The following is a 14,785-nucleotide window of genomic DNA, read 5'->3' on the forward strand; positions in this document are numbered from 1 at the left end:
GAGACAAAGCCAATTTTATACCCCTGTATCCCAATGTAATTTTTGCTTGTTTCTTTCTTTTAAATCAGAGTAAAACAGCGACATCGCTTATGCAATTCTAAACGCGCGGTTAATTCTTCAATTCAACATTTTTCTGGTTATGCTGTTAATTTAATATGTTCCATTTTAGTTAAATTTTTCAGTTGTCGATGGAAAGAATCCCCGCAGCAGCTCTGCAACTCGGCGGCAAAGCTACGAGCCTCTCCCACAATGACTGTTGTGTGGTTTGAATTCTTGACAGCGTGTGGGAGATGGTTTGTAGCAAAAATTTTCACCTTCAAACTACTTTTATTATAGTACCTACATTCACACTGTTGCTGTAATAGGGCGGAGGATGAGCTTACTTCTGGAGGAATTGGATAAACTTCTGGTGAGTCTGTGTTTTCTTAACTTTTCCTATCATCATATGTTTTTTTGGTTTTTTCCCCTTCATTTTTCTGTTGAAAAAAAACTGCAAAGTGAGAATGGATACCCATGTACTTTTGCTTCTATACTATTTACAATCTTTTTATAATAGATTCTCATCAGACCGAGACCTTGACTCACTGGAAATCAACGATCAGGAGAATTCAAGCTGGCTGGGATTCAACGATCAGGATCATTCAAGCTAGTTGGGATTCAACGATCAGGATCATTCAAGCTCGTTGAAATTCAACGATCAGGATCATTCAAGCTCGTTGAAATTCAACGATCAGGATCATTCAAACTCGTTGGAATTCAATGATCACGATCATTCAAGCTCATTGGAATCCAATGATCCGGATCATTCAAGCTCGTTGAAATCCAATGATCCGGATCATTCAAGCTCGTTGAAATCCAATGATCCGGATCATTCAAGCTCGTTGAAATCCAATGATCCGGATCATTCAGGCTCGTTGAAATCCAATGATCCGGATCATTCAAGCTCGTTGAAATCCAATGATCCGGATCATTCAAGCTCGTTGAAATCCAATGATCCGGATCATTCAAGCTCGTTGAAATCCAATGATCCGGATCATTCAAGCTCGTTCAAATCCAATGATCCGGATCATTCAAGCTCATTGAAATTCAATGATCAGGATCATTCAAACTCATTCGGGCGCATTAAAATTCAATGATCAAGTGAACGATCTGGATCATTCAAATTTGAATGAGCTGACGAAAAACTCATTCAAATTGAATGATCCGGATCGTTCATTTTTCAATGAGCTTGAATGATCCATTTTTTCTCGGGAAATATTTCCATGTGACTAATTTCCATGAAAATTTTTCATTGAAACAAAAAGATTTCCGTGAAAATTTTTCATGGAAACGAAACCATTTCCATAAAAAGTGATCACGAGATGGTTTCAGTACCATCCAAATTGCTCATGGAAATTAAATAGTTTTTAGAATCAAGACAAAGGAGACGAGCGTCCCCATGGGGGCAAGTGATACGTGAGTCATGCAGACATTCTCAATAAAATAGAAAATGAACAAACAACACTCACCAACTTGCTCGAATCTGTGATCCACTGGGTCAGGAAAGTCCACTTGAAGACAATAAATCCAAATTTCCAATTGGAACTGGTATTGGTACGGAGGAACACTTGAAAACACTATGAGTGCATTATAAAAATATCTACAGCACTCTTTAACGTAAAAGAGAAAAATTAGCACCATGATTTAATAGCTGATCAATACAGAACAGCACTCTCAGAAAAGCACTGACACAACACCATTTTTCAGTTTATTTTTGGAAGAGAAAGCACTTTTTAGAAGATGCGACATCATAGCTCGACAGCTTAAATAATTTCACAATTTACTCCGATCATTGATGATATTAAGGTAGCCATTGATTCTCTACCCGACGTTCCTTCCACACATGACAGGGAACGTCAAGAGGCACAGAGCAAATGGTAGTAAGCAGCAATATACATCTGATAAGGCAAGCTCCTGGAGTTGTCGATCTGCAAAAATACAAAGCAAGAGACAAATCATCAAATTGATCTACCTATAACGTTTAACATTCGCCAATTGTAGGCCAGTAAACAAGGTCTGAACTAGAAGCTAGAGGTCGAGTCATATTTCCTCTCCTCAAAATTTCACGTACAAATTTTTTCTCACGACGGAAAATTCGGAAATCAACATATTAACGAAATATTAACACGGAGCAAATGGACTGCATTTTGAAATCATAAACTACCTGCTATTTTTGGCTCATTTTAGAAACGACGTGTGTGCAATTGGTTTCCCTATGTGGATGGTTGATTTTGAGGTTGTGGCAGAAACGGAGAGGGTTGAGCGAAACAGTCGTATCCACGGTACAGAGCTTCAAAATCTCCAGTCATTGCAGAGTTATTCAAGTTATTAAAAATAACTGGAAGGAAACCAACCGACGTTCTCAATTAATTTCGTGGAAGTAACTTTCGCAAGAACAAGAAAAATAACACTTTTTGAGTGAAGATAATGATTGTTTTCCTATCAAAAATTAAGATAAGAGATGAGCTTTTGAAACATTGCAATGAAGATCAGGGCCGGATAAGGGGGTGGCCACATGGGCCGCGGCCCATGGCGGCAAATCTAGGGGGCGGCAAAAATTTGCAATTTATTTAAGTGTAGGAATAAAAAAAATCGGATTTAGGAAAAAAAATTTCAAACTAGAAAAGGCGACAAAATCTCTCATTTTCTGAGAATATAGTAATTTCTAGTTTTGTCGTCTCTTAGTGATATACAAGAGACAGCACCTTTAATTAGTCGAGTTAAGAGAGAAACCATACATGTAATCTGGCCTGGAACGGCGCGACTTAGAGAGAAATGATGACGAGGACTTGAGATGAAAAGAAGAAGCTCTCGGCGCGGCGATCGGCATGTAACACATATTAGCGCCTGCAATACTGCACGAATACTTCACGCATTGCATCAAATACAGTGTGTCCATTGCGGTCAGCGTGAAACGGATAGCGCCTACAAGAATGCATGAATACTTCACGCATTGCGTCCAACACGGTGCGGTCTGCGCGGCGCGGCGGCGGAAGTTAAAATAATTAAACCACATTTATGTTTGTTCTTTCATAATTTTTTCGTTCATTTCTTATGAATGGAAGGCCTTATCCACACAGAGATAGGTTTACGAAACATAACTTCCGCGCAAAGTTCCATGAATTTTTGCTAGTAGTGTTGACAGAGCTTTCCCAAAAAATGTGTTCAACACGAGTAAATGCGTCTTATGCACCCCTCCCCCGGTGGCACGCTCACTTGATGGTTTTTATTGAGTTTCAAAGCGAATGAGAAGAGGGCGGCAAAATACAGGCGGCCCATGGGTGGCAAGTAGGTAAATCAGGCCCTGATGAAGATGTGAAAGTCTTGCTTAGCTCTATCCCAATAGTAGCTATCCTCATTGTCAAATGTGATCCAAATGACAAACACAAACATTATAATGTTGATCGTGAACACTTTTTTGCCCAGGACTTGATCCCTAGACTTCTCGTTGTTAATTTTTTTTTCCTCCTGTTTGAAGAGAAACTATGATCCGTATATAATTCATATTACCTTGTCCAGTGGCCCATTATTATGTTTTATCGTCTTCGATAAAAATTAATCAAAATAGCTTATCTTACAACTCTTAGTGATTCCTTTTGAAACAATGAAATATGAGCAGAGACTTTAAACATCCGGATCTAATATATAAGTATTTTCCTCCTTTATACATCAATATATCGAGAGGGAGGTAACTTTGCGCTGCTCTCTAAAACACGCTTTGAGGCCACTGTGCGTCACTTTAACTAGTCGTTATAAACCACCTGTATGTCCCTGCGATGAGGGTCGAAAATATTGTCATCCCTTATGAGAATCTGAACGGCATTCGCCGAGAAACAAGTCGCACGTCTGACGCCGTAAGGACAAATCTCTATTTCCACGTGGGCCGCAGCAAGCATAGATTATATGTAGAACAGGACTCGCCTGGAAATTTAGATGCGCCCTTACGTCACGCCAGAGGAGCGACGAACATTGGGCTGGGGATGTATGGGTGGAGCTTCAACTCACGTCACTTGGCAACCGTGATTACAATGAGAGCAGGGAGGGGAGGCCTGAGGGTCGATCATTGAATTTTCATCGAATGACATCCATCGATAGATAATATTGGTAAGATCTATGTATACATCGGGATCGTTCAATAAAGATCCAATAATCAAACTGCTGGGGATTATTACGGACACTGGAAAAAAGTAGCTTGGATCTAGAGTCCAGACTCTTAAAAACATTGACAAGAAAAAGTGCTTTTGATTCAATAAGATTTTTCCTTGAATCGAAGAGCCCCAGCCTCTTGATTTAGGCGGATATCCTTTTGATTCAAGCAAGAATCCGATTGAATCAAGAGTCATTTTTCTTGTCCATGTGTTTAAGAGTCTGGACTCTAGATCCAAGCGACTTTTTTTCCAGTGGATACTCAAAAATTTTTGGTAGAGTAGTACCGTGAGCTACATTCATTAGAGAAGGAAGAAGAATCTTGGCAGGGCTGTAGCCAGGGGGGGGGCGAGAGGGGGCGTCGCCCCCCCAAGTGAGATTTGTCGCCCCCCCTAGTGATATTGCGGGGTTTAATTAACTTCATTATTTATAGTCCCGGACTTTAGTCAAAAGTTCGGTTATTATTCCTCAATCCTAAAAGAGTTGGTGAATCAACTTATCAACAAGTTATTTGTGGAGTTGTCTTACAGCCAGGGCGCACACGCTGATCGCAGATAGCTTGTTTTTGAAGATGAGGCGACAGGCGACAGGGCATAGAGAAAAAAAGGAGGTCTTTGCATTGCGGGCATCTTGGAATTTTTTTGATGACGTAGGTCGGCACAGCGACTTTTATCATCGATTTCCGATTCGGTCCGGATTCGATCCGATTCGAGTCACATATAAGCCTCTGTGAACTCTTAAATGCTCAAGACTTTTTTATACGCAAAAATCCAAGTCAAGTCAAAGCGACTCTTTCTCACTCCCCTCCTACATATCTGCCATGTGTAACTCCCCCAGAAGAGATAGTCAGCTTGGGATTTCTAGGGATAGTCGTCAAAAAAATTCAATAACTCTCGGCAAAATACTAATTTTTAGACGTATGCCCTTCACGACTCTTGAAAACCCCTAAATATGTTTTTACTTTTTCCCCCTTTTTTAAAAATGAGTAGTGATTTGGACACATCATAGCATAATCTGAGCAAACATAACCTTCACATTCCTCAAATATCCGTGCTTGATGGATGTTCATGTTGCATCTGCAAAACTGAAGGCGCGATAACGTGAGACTTGAACTCGAAATGCTCCGCTCTATGCTTTCAATGAGGTATCGTTCAGATTCGGGAAAAGATTCAAAATCAAGGCCCGATCTCGTCTCTAAAATATTTTGCTGTGTTTCTCACGTAGCTCATGAAGCATCACCACAATAATAAGACAAACAGAACCAATACAACACGGAAATAGAGCAATAGAAAGGACCTGTGGTAAGACGGCGCAAAAATACAACTATTCGTGCTTGATTGATGTCGTCGTTGCATCTGCAAAATTGAAGGCGCGATGGCGTGAGGCGTGAACTCGCAACGCTCTGCTTCATGCTGCTGATGAGGTGCCGTCGCTCAGATTTGGTAGAAAAGTTAAGAAACGAGACCCTATTGCGTCTCTCTTATCTCCGGCTGTAGTGACTCTAGATTTTTTCCTATTTTTTTAAGTTCATGTCTGATTATTCTTTTTTTACGATGTATTAGAGGACCTGTATCTAAAGCTCGTTTTTGCCGACATCATACATCCCATGGGTCACATATTTTCAGCAAGCCTCGGCTCAATTTGACCTGGCTTGGGTATTTAAGGGTTAAGTGAGTCCTGGTAAATGTAATTGTTCCTTACACGTATCAAATCATTTCCGAGATCTTAATGGAGATGTTGCATGTGTGGGGGATTTGCGATTTGACCATTGATTCTTGTGTAAAAGTTCGCGAGAAACACGATGGTGCCACTGGTTTTCTCTGAAATCATCTCCCAAGCTCAAAAAAAGCTCTCAAAGTGAGGCCAAAATGGAGGGGATATCCCACCCTATGTTTTCCCTAATGCCTCGCGTCCGAAAACACATTGTTCTTAAATCAATTTTTGCCCCCCCCCCCGCGACCTACAGATTTCTCGCCCCCTCATGTTGAAATTCTGCCCCCCCAATCATACCATCCTGGCTACAGCCCTGAATCTTGGTACTGTGCAGTTTTTGTCGCAAGTTATTTACTGACATGCCTAGAATCGTCACATGCTGAAGGCCTTTTCTGCCTCTCGCAGGGCTATCTTCAGAGGAATAGAACAAACAGAAAATAAAAACTACATGCTGGTATCAAACGGATGAACGAGCACCAGAAAAATTTAAACTATAGTTAAAATTTTAGGATTTAAGTTGGAAAAGACGAAAATGAGAAAATTCCCAACACTTTTAATTTTGATCGCCGTTCGGTGCTCAAAAGAATAAAAAAAATCTATCATAAAGAGACCCGTTCTCTCAGATTTGCAAATTGAATCAGTGAGAACGAAAACATAACAACTCGAAAAGCTGAAAATAATCAAGACACACACAAAACTGCACAGTGGGTGAAGAAGCCTAAGAAAGAGATTTTTGGTGTCGAAGGACAAGCACTTGAGGACATTTTAAAGGTATAAGCTGGAACAGTTGCGCTACCTCCGATGACTTTTATGAAAATTGACTGCCTTTAATGCAAATTGAGCATTTTTGAGTTACCGAGTTGGTGTGTTTTCGTTCTCACTCATTCAATTGACTTTTGACTATGTTGAACCAATCGACATGGTTACAATCTCACCCGTTTGATGTGTCGGATACGATTTATTCATCCTGAGCTTTTTTTTTCTGATCTTATTTTTTGTCTTCCTCCGAGTAGACACCGAAGCCCGAGCCGACAGTTCACCAAATCCACGAACGGCCCCGGCGCGGCGCTAACCCCAAGTCGAAGCGCCGAGATATATTTAAAACGATCCTGGAATCGGGGGATCGGGCGGCGCGTGGATCGTGGAAAACTCGAACGCTTCGCCGTTCGGAAACTAATCCAACGATTTGTTCAAAAAATTCTCGCGCCTCAGCGTCCATCCAACAGACGTGTTATCAGACGCCGCTGCACCCCCCCTGCCCACCTCTGCACCCCCCTCGCCCCGGCGGACGGATTTCATCACGGCGCATTAAAACTGATCCGCGCCTCTCGTGTCGACCCGGCCCACGATTTCCCCCGACCGAAAAAAAGAAAAAAAAAATGTAAAAATGTGTATTTATAATAAAATAAAATGTGGCTGTGGATTTTTCCTGTCGCTCGGCGATGCCGGGGCTTGTCGGGGGCTTTTTGGAATTTCGTCGTCGGACGCGACGCGAGTCGCGAGGCAAAGTCGAGACGCCACGGATACGGATCGCACGAATGTCCTCAGGAACAAGGCCCGGCCGTAAGAGCATTATATATATATATAGTTTTATATATATAAGTATATATATAGTATATATATAAGAGCATTCTAACGTGCCAAATTTCTCCCCAGGAAATGTTTCAAAACCCGCTCATGTCTCCTAGAGTACCTGTATAGGGAGAGTAGCGACAGATCTGAAACTCCGAAAGTCCATCAGGCCTTCACCGATGCCTCCGCGAATAAAGTTAGGGCCAAAAAGGGCAGCCAACCTATGAATTTCGAATGTCCAGAGCGATTTACAAATACAATTGGACCGCGTTAAACAGAAAGGAACCACGCCACATCAGCGATTGCCAAATTGCTTTAGCCAATTTAATTTTTTACATGAAAAGTGTTCTTCGGATTTTCGTGCAAATTGCAGTGAAAAGTCTCCATAGTCTGAATCAAATTCCTAAAAAATTTCAAAGGAATCCGCACAAACGTTCTCTCGTAAAAAATTGTATTGCCCAGTTAAATTTGGCAATAGCTGATGTGGCTTGGTTCCTTTCTGTTAAACTCGGTCCAATTGTTACGAACCGTCGTTTAGAAATCATGTATTTGGTTTACTTTTTGCATAAATTTACTTATTTTTGCGAAAGAACGCTCATTTATGTACATTCTTAGCCATCTTGGTTAGAATTGAAATCTGTAGGCTGGCAGTGAAATTTTGTGTGTTAGAAGTTGCTCAGAAGGGTGGCTGCACTTTTGGGCCCTAAGCCCTCCATGAACCGATCTGTCGCTACTCTCCCTATACAGGTACTCTAATGTCTCCGCTGAATGAGAAAGGCAGTTGGGGGTTCTTAACGTCCTGTGGGCTCATCACTGAAATCGATAGGATAGACATACCGACAAACGAGGGAGACCGAAGGAAAATGGAGCGGTCCCGTTGGTTGAGCCGATCAAACGGATGGTTGATTGCTATGGCAATTTGGCATGGTTGATTGTCGGTTGGAGGGTAAATTGAAAATTACTTTATACTAAGGGGGAAAATGATGGATCTACTATAGTGTCCTTCGTGGGTTTCGGCTAGTTAGTATATTATTCACCAGGGCTGGATTAGCCGAATTGACAACACCCCGAACCCTTGACAAGCGGGGGCTGAGACGGAGAGAGGAGAGGGAGTCGTAGCCGTAAACGAATCCTCATTTTTGGGAAACGAGAGCTGCCTTCAATTTAGAGAGTATGCAATCCGCAAATATACAATCCGTTTGTGCGGAGCCCTACCTACCTGCCAGTATCCGGGGCCCCTGAGCGCTAATCCGGCCCTCTTATTTGCATCTTTACGTCCGCTTTGTATATCAATTGGACCATCAAACGGAACTATGTGCATTATGACGTGAGCCCTGTTATGCATTGTTTCTTATGGGTCTCAGGGCTCATGTCTTAATGCACATAGTCTGTTTCGTTTGATAGAAATACGTCTCATCATTTCTTGAACGAAAGAACGTAGGTAACTACATATTAATGCTGAAAAACTTCCACTCACAAATTATATTCTCCGTAAGGGACGAATAGGTGTTTCTAACTTGAAATCTGCCTGGTTTCTTTCGGATTATACGTAGAATTAACATAATTTTGGACGGAAATTGCACCGTCAAATTCTTCCCTGGTAAAAATTGACAGTAGAATCTGTGTTCCAAAATTCCATAGACCTACGGCCGGCTGTAAGATTTCCAATAGCTTCTATAGCCGGCTACAAAATTTCTTATAGCCTTTTATAGCCGATGGCGATTAATACGGCGAACAATACCTCTGGTGTGAAATAGTTGCTTCAAGCGCCGTGGCACGCTGCGGTGCGGCAGGCGGGCAGCCAGCGCGAAACGCGCGTTGGCGCCTACAAACCTAACAGGGATACTTCACGCGTTGCGCAATGCGTGAAGTATCTCTGTTAGGTTTGTAGGCGCCAGTGCGTCGCCGCTCCGCTTTGTGTGCTCTAATATTTAATCTGGCGGAGTCAGCGTTACTCAACTCATGATTTTAGAATGTTTGTACATCCTGTACCTATGGATTACTCTCATTTTGATTGATGAAAAAAAATATGTATTAAAGGAAAATATAATGTGTGTTTTGTAAATATTAAGATGGTTCTGTATCGAACTTAATAATTTCCAAAGCACACGAATTTCTACACAATTTCTTATAGCCTTTTATAATCGATGGCGAAATAGCAACAGCCAGGCGATAAAGTGTAAAGCCCAGCGATAGGAACCATAGCCCGGCTGCATAATTTTTTATCGCTTCGTATAGCCCGGCCGTTTGATTTTCTCCGCATTCTGTAGCCTTCTTTAGCCGGCTATAAGAATTCCTATGGTATTTTGACACGCAGCTCTTATCGCCAATTTTTACCAGAGTTGTGGAGAATCGAGCTGTTAGAATGAATTTTTCAGCCTTGTGATGTAGTGACGTCCTTTCTCCCGGGAAACGACAATTTCTGGCTCATTTCAGAAACAGCGTATGCGCCATTCCTTTTCATGTGCAAAAATGGTATTTTATACATGAGCCAGAAATAGTGGTTTCTAATTGCAAATTACAGTCCATTTCTGGCTCATCTATAAAATCATCTATTTTAATGGGGATGATAAAGCACAAAAAGATGAAATTTAGCAAAAATACAACTGTTGATGAAATGTCTTGTCTAGACTTCGAGGAGACTGTATTTTGGGAAACGGCGCGTAAGTGCGATCTTATTAGAACTTGCGGTAGATACGCGGTAATCGTGTGGTTCCCGTGCTAAACGCACTCTTGGAGATACATTTTGGGATACGGAAATAAAAATTGGTTCCCAATGGATCATCCCATATCTATCGACGTGAGTAATAATAATAATACTACACACTTACGCGACGTTTCCCGAAATGCGGTCGCTTCGAAGCGAATACTGCCGTGCTCAGGAGAAACATCGTATGAACCTTCAAGCGTTGCAAAATTTCCTTTGATAAAATACGAATTCACCGGGAAAGTTGAAAATATTTTGCCTCCGCAATTTTTCAGACAATTTTCCTAGCAATTCAATCTAAGATATCTGGTCATTTCAAGGAAAAATATGCATAACTTTCTTCTAAAAAAATAGCGATAGTAGTATCAGTAATATTAGCACTAGTAGGTATAGCAGTAACAATGTGATTTTTTATACGTGTGTGGGGAACTCTCCCATGCCTCCGTCAATCAACATTATAGGTGAATTTCTTCCAATTAAATCAATGATAAACTGATCAAGCTCTATTATAATAATTATAATAATATTTATATTCTCAAGCTCACTATATAGAACTTTTACATTGTATTTAAAACTCACAGGATCTACACAGGGCTCACAGGAACTTAATAGGATTTTTTTTATTTTTTATTTTATTTTATCCGGGGAAAGCTTGTGTCAGCATAGAAATATACATACGGCGTTTCGCTCCGACGCGACGAGTTTGAGGGAGGATATTATTTTTTCACCTCGCGCAATGTTCGGACGAGCATGAGCCATAATGGATGGAGCCGAAGCAGCGTCACGTGATCCATTTCTCGGAGGAGTCGGAGCGGCGAGGAAATATATGGGGTAAGGCGTCGTTTAAATTTCTCTGCCACCCTGTCTTGTTGACACGTCTCTTAATTTGTGACTCCTTTCCCCACATCAATCCTCCCATTCCTCCCGCGGCGACAACATTTTTTCAACATTTTTGGATTTTCCACAAACTTCCCGGCGGCCGCGGCTTCGTGCTCCACTCGTTTCGTCCATTCCACTCGATTCCAGAGGTGCACTGGAAAAAAAAAAAAAAAAAAACACATTGGATCTAGAGTCCAGACTCTTGAAAACATTGCCAAGAAAAGGACTCTTGATTCAATCGGATTTAAGCTTAAATTAAAAGGAAATCCGCTCAAATTAAGAGGCTTGGCTCTTGATTTAAACCTAAATCTGATTGAATCAAGAGTATATTTTCTTATCGATGTTTTTAAGAGTCTGGACTCTAGATCCAATGTGTTTTTTTTTTTTTTTTCCAGTGTGGGATCGAGGGTTTAGCGTTCTTATGATATTGTTCTAAGCTTCACCTAAATATTTCTCCCATAATGACTTGAAGTACCTACATCATTGAGGCAATATTGGAATCTCATTGGCACAAGCTTTACAACAGAAGCTTGTCTCAATCTTCAGACAATATTGTGGAAAAATCTTAATGCTCTACCTAAGAGCTTTTGTCATCCAATATTGGCCAAAGGTTGGAGTCACAAGCTTCCGCGAAGATTTCACCACGAAGCTTTTCTTCCCAACCTTCTCCCAACATTGAATGACAAAAGCTCTTTGGTAGAACATTAAGATATTTCCACAATATTGTCAGGTGATTGTGACAAGCTCCCAGTCAAAGCTTGTGACAATGAAAACACAATATGTATTGTTACAATGAAAATCATCCGATGGGGGTATTTTATTTTTAAATCCATACTCCCCGCTTTTGTCTGGTAAGAGAGAAAGAAGAAAGTATAGAGAATGCATTACATCAAGGTGGGCATCATTATTTCAGGTCAATGATTAATATCCATTGAACAAACAAGGAGGTGTTCGCATGACGTAGGTTGGTACAGGTACTCCAGCAAAATCCGTAATTCGTAGTATGAAAAATGGACCACAACGTCCGATTTTTTTGCTTACAACAACTCATTATATAATTTCAAACATTTTATATGGTAAGACTTTTTTCCATAAATTACATAATTTTCAAGAAAATCGATGGTAAAAATCGTCCGTATCTACCAGCGTCATCAAAAAAATCCAAGATGTCCGAAATGCAAACACCTCATTTTTTTCTCTATGATTAATGTCTGAATCAACCAGGCTAAATAGAGGCTGTTCAGTACAAAGGCAGAATACAGAATGATGGTGGTTACTTGATTCCTCGTTACATATCCATCGATATGAAACACTATTGGAAAACTTGTCAAACTAATTTCTTGAAAGCACCCTTGATTTTTCCTACCTATACTTGCAGAATTTTTCGTACAAACAACTTATACAGTTCGCTTGATTTTCTTCAAAAAATAAAGTAGGAGCAGAGATTCTGACACTCCGCGATAAAGATGCGCGTAAGATAGCCATTAACACGAAGAGATAGCCGAGCAGGCTTGGACTGGCTATAGGGCCAATCTGCCATTGGCAGATACGCCCCCTTGGCGCGCCGAAAACGCGCCCCTCTGACAGATAGCAAAATAAGAGGAGAAAAAAAATTACGACCTAGAAAATATGTAGAGAATTTCTTGAATGAACGGAAGAAGAGGGAGTTAGGAGTAAAGAAAGGTACTTTTACACATGGTAGTGGTGAACAGAGGTCCAAGAACTACTTTCTGAGGCGTAAACACATTTCTGTGAAATTTTCACCTTTTAGTTCGACATACAGGCGCTTTATCGTACACCTCCTTCATTCGCTACGTGTATTCGCCCTTAGAGGCGATGGTCGGTTAGATTTTTAGACATAAGCACCCTTTATAGACCTCTTGAAAGACCTTTGAACAAATTTCTTCCTATTCAAAATGACTATTGATTTGGACATACCGTAGCATATCTCGGGCAAACTTAACCTTAATTTATCTCGAAATTCAACAATAAGAGACATCTGAAGTGTAAACGCGATACAACTATTCGCGCAAGATGGATGTCAACATGGCATTAGAAAAATGTAAGACTCGATGGCGTGAGTCGTGAATGATCTGCTCTATTCTACTAGTTTGAAGCACCATTACGAATAAGACAGACACATACAAACACAATATGGAAATAAAACGAGGGAAAGGATGCGCGTCTACGACGGCGCAGAGATAAAACTATTCGTACTTGATGGACGTCCGTGCTGCGTCTGAAAAATTGAAGGCGCGATGACGCGAAGCGTGAGCTCTCAATGCTCTGCTATATGCTGTCAATGAGGTGCCACTCAGATTCGATATAAAAGTTAAAGAAGAGGCCCGAACACATCTCTCCTACTCTCGGCTGTGTTACTCACGTAGTGCTTGAAGCACCATTACGAATAAGACAGACGCAAACAAACACAATATGGAAATAAAGCGAGGGAAAGGATGCGCATTTACGACGGCGCAGAGATACACTATTCGTACTATTCGTACTTGGTGAACGTCAGTGCTGCATCCGAAAAATTGAAGGCGCGATGATGCGAAACGTGAGCTCTCAATGCCTATACATATGCTGTCAATGAGGTGTCGCTCAGATTCGCGGAAGAAAAGTTAAAAAAAGAGTCCCGAATACATCTTTCCTGTCTTCAGATGTGTTGATACTCGTTCTTTCTTCTTTCTTCAGGTTCTTGTCTGATTTTTTTAAAGGATGGATTTGCAGACCCACGTCTAAAGCTCGTGTAAACCGCAGCTTTGGCTCGGTTCTTTTGGAAATAATGGTGCTTCGATGCGTATAGTGGCTTCAATTTTGTATGTTTTCTTTAATTTCAGAAGTCTGTCGGTTACTTAAATGCGTTCAATTTTGCAATTGTTACTCTGTACGATAAATAAACTTTGAACCTGAAAATAGCGTAAACTCATGCTGTTTTGCCAAAATTTTCTGAACCCCTCTCCACGTAGGGGATGCCCTACCAGGAAATATCACATTACGCCCCTTTCACCAGCCAAGGGTCTACGCCCTCCGATGCGAGCCAGTCCGACCCTGTAGCCGAAAAAAGGTCCAGATGTCCATTTTTTGGGGATGACAGCTTTAGTAAATTTTTAAGCTTCCAAGAGAGAAGGCACCAAGTTTGAAACTTAAAGCTTAATCTCAAATTGAGTGACGAGTTAAAAATTGAGTAAAATTTATGTAAAGACCACGAATGTAAAAATCTACCCGCAGCAGTTAGTTTTAGTGTATTTTCCGAAGGAAATACACTATTGCGTTCTCCCCTGATGTCAGACCTGGACCAAAGACCATGTAATGAGCATCGATCATGGGTCGTAGATTACGAATATGCATGCCGTTTGAATTCATGTTTATATATTTATATATATACTTATATATATATCTGCTTATTTATGTATGTATTTCCGACTCATCGTGGTTTTTCCGATTTTTGCTGGGTTATATCTCCCTCATTTTAAAAAATTTCCGGGTGAAACTTTTTGCGATGAAAAGTAGAGGAACAGGACTACCATTCTGCGAAGAAAAAACGGAGATCTAAGTATTACATTTCGAATGGTGGGGGCGAGAAGTGGGGGGAGGTTTAATTTTGTGGGCGCGATAACTCGCGCAAATTAAAAGCTTTCCCCCCGAAATTTTTACAGAAGGAAGATCTTACTTAGTTCTAGGCTGGTATTGAATTTGAGCGAAATCGGTCGAGCCGTTTAAAAATGG

Source organism: Bemisia tabaci, chromosome 7 (assembly GCF_918797505.1).
Source record: "Bemisia tabaci chromosome 7, PGI_BMITA_v3".
NCBI classification, from domain to species: domain Eukaryota; kingdom Metazoa; phylum Arthropoda; class Insecta; order Hemiptera; family Aleyrodidae; genus Bemisia; species Bemisia tabaci.